Here is a 6000-nt window from a genome sequence, read left to right as displayed (position 1 = left end):
AAAATGTTAGTCATGTGACCTACCTCACATGCAGGTTCACTGAATCGAGAGTTAATTGTACCTACATCAGCACCGTTGCATCAGCGTTAATTACATCTGGTCGCTGCATCCCGGGTTGAATATTCACTCTCAGGAAGACAGGGATCAACAGAGATGTGTCTCGCTCTTCATTCCTGGGTAGATTAAGTGAAGGGCGAATGATAGGATTGCCCCCTTCCCTTTCGACTCATATACGTTAATAATATATCGCCAATTAATAGAGGTATCATGGCCGTGCTATGAAATGTGGAGATAGAGCTCAGCATATTCTCGTTCTTGGCCATGATGGAGCATCAGCACCACGCTCCGGTCGCTCTATCCTCCAAGGTTTCTCCCAGGTACGCATCGATCAAAGACTGGTCACCTCCAGTATTGCTTCACGCAAAGACATTATCGGAATAATTCTCATCTGTGTTCGTACATCCGGGTATCGAACCCGAGTCTCAAGACGCTTTGTCAACTAGAACAACGCGACTCTTTAATTAGTAGCCAACTATGCTCTGCCCGGATTACTCTGGAGCAAGGTCGCGCATAGCGGCAGTGAGGAGGTGAAATCGAGTGGGTAGAGCGAAGCAGTACACGCTGCTGCGAATACTGGTAACTTCAGTGGCTTCCCCCTCCACGCAACCCCATTCCCTCTCACGTGTTCATTGGTGGAGCCGTCTCGCGTCATTACTTACGCAGAGGCTTGTTTTCGTTCGCTTGCTCCAGAGATGAATGGGACAGAATATACTAAATATCGATCGCCTCTATGTTGACTTCTAAAATTAAGGAATCGCCCTTTCAAACATCTAGCACTGACGATAAATGGCCATTTAACAACAAAAAAGAATGATACCTCCATTGGATTCTAAATTTAAACGATCACCTCTGGAGACGAAATCAAAAACCAAAAAAAAATAATCAATAAAGTTAGTGGATCTTAGCATTCCCAATAAATAAGATCGTTATTCAGTCACTGTATCCATTTACATCCTAACTAACTTATAACTTATTTACAAGTACTTTATTCATTTCATTGTCATCATGTAATTTTCATCTATGGGGAACATTACTCGTAAAGAAAAAAGTGTATACCAACAACCCTGAAACCGTAGAAGAGCTCATGGATTCCATAAACAATGTGATTCGTAGCAATAAAACGTGAACAATCGCTATGTTTCTGCTTCCGTTACAAAAATGAATCACTGTGGTTGTAATTCCGTGGCATTTGCTTACATTAAACCTCTTAACATTGTCCTTTCAGGAAGGAAATGAAAATTAAAGACGATGCCCAGGACTTACGTTTCTCAACCGCTGGGCCGCGACTCGGTACCGGGTTCTGGCATCAATTATTCCGGGCCGCGATAGTTTCTCCTGACGTTTGCGACTTGCAGTCCAAGCTGCAACCACCTGGAAAGATGACCTTTCATTTGGGGTTCACCGGCGATAGCAGCCAAAATTAATTCAATGATATTGGCCAGAGGAAACTAAAATATTCCATCAGATCCAGTCACTGTCATCTAATTTAAACCTAATATTATATTTGTCAACAAGCTTAGACATAAATGAACTAAAACTCTCTATGATTGTGTTATAATTTATTTATTAATATTACATTTCAAGTGTACATATTAATTAACATTCTTAGTTTTTCTAAAAAAAAATACATAGCTATTTACGAGATAAATGTTGGAATCGGGGCATCGACTTTTAAAAACTGTCTCAATTAGGTTCCAATGTCGTGTTTCTACAGTGTAATATATAATACGGGGTATTTAAAATAAAAGTATCCCCACAAATATCAACAAATAAATAGAACATTGGCCTAGAACACATGCTCATATCATGGTAACTGACCGTAGCGGCAAGTGCGGGCTTACATGTGTCTTACCATCTGTCAGACATCTTATTTATATACACTTGCGTGCAAAGAAATAGATCCACCTCACACTTTTGATATAAAATGTTTACTTGTTCTTACGTTTCCTTCCAACTGTTTGGAGGCACATAAAATGTTTATCCAAATGGAAGCGTCTAATCCTACTTATATGTAGATAAAGTTCAGTAAATACGTATGATGTTAATGAATTTAATAACATTTTATGTCAAAAGTGTGAGGTGGGTCTATTTCTTTGCACTCAAGTGTATAAGGTATAACAGTGGTGTAATATGTTATTATTAAGCGTATCATTATGATGGCTCATAATTAGGACTAATTTGTGTAGTGATTATTTTATATACAACAAGCTAGCCACGGTGCTTAACATTTGAATACGTTAATTTTCACATGTAGGATTACATGCAAATTATATTTTTTTATTTGTAACTACTGCTTGCAATTCTTAAGTCACGCCATGTTCGTGGTTCTAACAGATGGTGTAATATTGTATGACATTTTGAAAAGTTCCTTACTACTATGTTTCTTGTGAAACATGGATTTATAGTCATAGAGTCATGGGAAACCCTGGACATATCTAGAGACATTTACAAGGATGCAACTGCTCCTTGCGGTCAAAATGAACCAAGATAGTTGTTGCTCCGGAGCTATTTCGTACAACTGGCTTGCTAGGAAACGACTGATGTGTTGAGGGATTTGTTAATTGCAATTGGGCTTTCCCTCCGATGCTTCCTTTGTTTGCGTTCCGATTTTCATTTGTTCTCTGTCAACGTTGTTGATGCTTTTCATCAAGGCTTTTAGATTACACGAATGCCTATCCTTAGCTGCTGCTGGGTATTTCGAAGTGCTTAAACCTAACCTTACAGTACACAAGGGATGTAACTACCCAGAAATTAATATATTTTTAAAGGAAATGTTTGTCTTGTCAAGGGTTCGTTTCCTTTCTCATTTCCTTTTTCAAGAAGCTTTCAATGGGCTTATGTGAAATAAAATGAATCAACTGAATTCAGCCCTTGCCTAGTTTGTGGCACACATTATTCATATAGTTAAGGAGAAGAGAATATATTACATATATTATTATATATACAGGGTGAACAGAAACTATAGGGACAAACTTCAGGAGGTAATTCTTGACAGGTAAAGGAACAAAAAAGTTCATATCAACATATGTCCGGAAATGGACAGTGAGCCTGCAATAAAGCAATTAGTACCGGTACACATTACATTGCATGACTTTCATCCATGTTACAATAGGTGATAAAATTGGCCTCCATGGATTGCAATGCAAGCGTCCACACGTCGCATCATGGATTGCCTCACTCATTCGAATGTTCCAGCCTGTACCCGAATAGCGTCACAGGCTACACGGACGCGCTCTTCAAGGGTCTGCACATCAGGAACAGGCTCAGCATACACAACACTTTTCAGATGCCCCCGCAAGGAAAAAGCCAGTGGGTTTAAGTCCGGTGATCGAGCGGGCCATGCCACAAGGCCTCCTCGTCCGATCCATCTTCTGGGGAAGATGTTGTTGAGTTATTGACGAAGAATAATGCGAAAGTGGGCTGGCGCTCCATCAGGCATCAGCCACATTATCTGTCGTATTGCCAAAGGCACATTCTGAAGCAAAAGAGGCAGTGTTTTCTGAAGGAATTCCAGATACGTCTGTCCGTTAAGGCGTTGTGGAATATCAAATGGTCCAAGTAGGTGGTCGCCAATAATCCCTGCCCAAACATTGAAACTGAACCATTGCTGATGAGACGATTCAACCCTTCCTCGAGAATTGACTGTAGCCCCCAGATGACGATTGTGTAGGTTGACGATGCCATCTCTATCAAAGGTCGCTTCATCGGTGAAGAGGACTGACGACAGAAAACCCAATATGGTGGTGGCTTATTGCAAAAACCAGCGACAAAACCGCTCCCTTGGAGGAAATTCCGCTGGTGATAATCCCTGCACACGTTGCAGGTGATAGGGATAATAGCGGCTTTCATGCAGAATACACAACACCATCGCTGGGCTTACACCATGCTGCCGAGCCACTTGCCTGGAGCTTGTACTGGGGTTATTCTCAATATCGTGCAGCACATGTTCCTCAAGATCTGGTGTATGCACACGCCACGGCCGCCCTCCATGTTCGCCTGTATGAAAGGCCCCAGCGGTGCTGTCTGTCCGGGTACGTGGCTCGATAAATCCGTGCGGCCTCTCGACCTTTTCCATCTACTTGACCGTATACGAAAACCATCTCGGCTTGTTCCTGGTATGAATAACGGACCATGGTGCTTCGACATAGCTCCAATCACAATTTACAACACAAAAAAACACACTTTGAGTGTTGTTATGAGAGGATGATGTCGTTGTTCAGTGCCATCTACCTTAGCAAATATGCGTTTCCGGACATATGTTGATATGAACTTTTTTATTCCTTTTCCTGTCAGGAATCACCTCCTGAAGTTTGTCCCTATAGTTTCTGTTCACCCTGTATATTATATAATTTTAGTCCGTCTTTATAAATATCGTTCTTTTGATATTTTTCAGAATTTGGTATCCAAAATATTAATTTTTACATTTGATAATTCTAATCCAATTTGGAATTTATTCAGAGCTTCCGTCTGTGATATTCAACTAATAAATGGTGTCACATGAATTTCGAACAAGGGTTTTATTATAATTTTATTAATTTTAGGCAATTAATTGACAGAAGACACAAACACACGCATACATACGACATGCATACAGTCACATATGTTGATTCTAACCATAAGTTGTTGGAATAAGAAGTTAATTTTCGTCTCTAACAATGCATTATTGCTGATTATCGTGATGTACAATGAATGATGCTTTACAAAGGAACTCCTAAAACAAAGGTGGACATTTTTTTGTGTTCAAAAATTTTCATATGAAGTAATTTTATAGGTTAGCATCCGGAAATTTTCGTGACACGTAGGTTGGTGTTCGGGGATTTTCTGGTGACCTAGATGGTTGTTTGGGAAATTTCGGGAGACGTAGGTTGCAGGTTCCCTGAAATATGCACAACACGACTATTTTCCAGTGGTATTTTTGAATTAAGACTTTCAGAGGATAATTTAACGTAAATTGAAGCATGTGTGGGAAATCAATTCCGTCGGACTGTTCAAATTGTAACAATATTATCCAAGGACCTTCACGTGACGTCAAATAGCTGTGTTTGTCAATTAATGCTGAGGGGGCCATCCGTAGATATTCTACCCATGAATGCCCATGGACGTAGCCGGAAATGAACATATTTAGAAACAATAGCCGGACACGACTGTAGGCGGCAAATGGAATATGTAGTCAGCTGAAACGCTTCCCGAGTGTTGTGAAGCATAGTTGAATTTGGAAATTCTTCATGTTGTGAACTGTAGGGAACTATCCTACACGTAAGCAGGATTGTTAAAGATCCAGGAACTCATTCATTGTCATTGGGATCGGTAACGCAGACCGGAAGTAATTAATTTTTATTATATAATATAAATACATGAATACAGATAGAAACAATGAATATAAATAAAGAGAAGTAAAGAATTTCACATATACATACATTACAAATATACTCATTACAGTAACAGAAGAGAGAGAGAGAGAGAGAGAGAGAGAGAGATAGTTCAACAGATTTTTGTAAAGAGAAACAGAAGGAGAATTATATATAAAGATATAGAGAAAGATTGGAATAAACAAATGGAGGAAGGATAGAAAGGAATCGGGGAAGAAAGAAAGAATTAAAAAGAGAGAGCGGGAAACATAGAAAGTGAAAGAAACTATGGCCTACTTTTTAATAGTCCATAGACCATGCTAACCGAAACAGAGCCTAACAGAAGGCAGAGGCATATCGACCTGTAAGCAACCTATGACACGTTGTGACGGCGATGAGGGAGAAGGGAAGATTACAGAACCAAAATATAAATTGTTTCGTTAACATTCACTGTTTAGCTTCACAGCTGGAAGAGACCTACACTCATCACCAGAATACCGAAGAAGAAGGGTTCGAAACATCCATGGCAACACTCAAGCTCTGAACTAGGATTAGTGGCAGTCCCTATTGAACTCTTTGCCCACCCTCTGTC

Source organism: Lepisma saccharinum, chromosome 11, assembly GCF_977018435.1.
Source record: "Lepisma saccharinum chromosome 11, izLepSacc3.1, whole genome shotgun sequence".
NCBI classification, from domain to species: Eukaryota; Metazoa; Arthropoda; class Insecta; order Zygentoma; family Lepismatidae; genus Lepisma; species Lepisma saccharinum.
The sequence above is the reverse complement of the archived record's forward strand: the minus strand, read 5'-3'. Positions refer to the sequence as shown.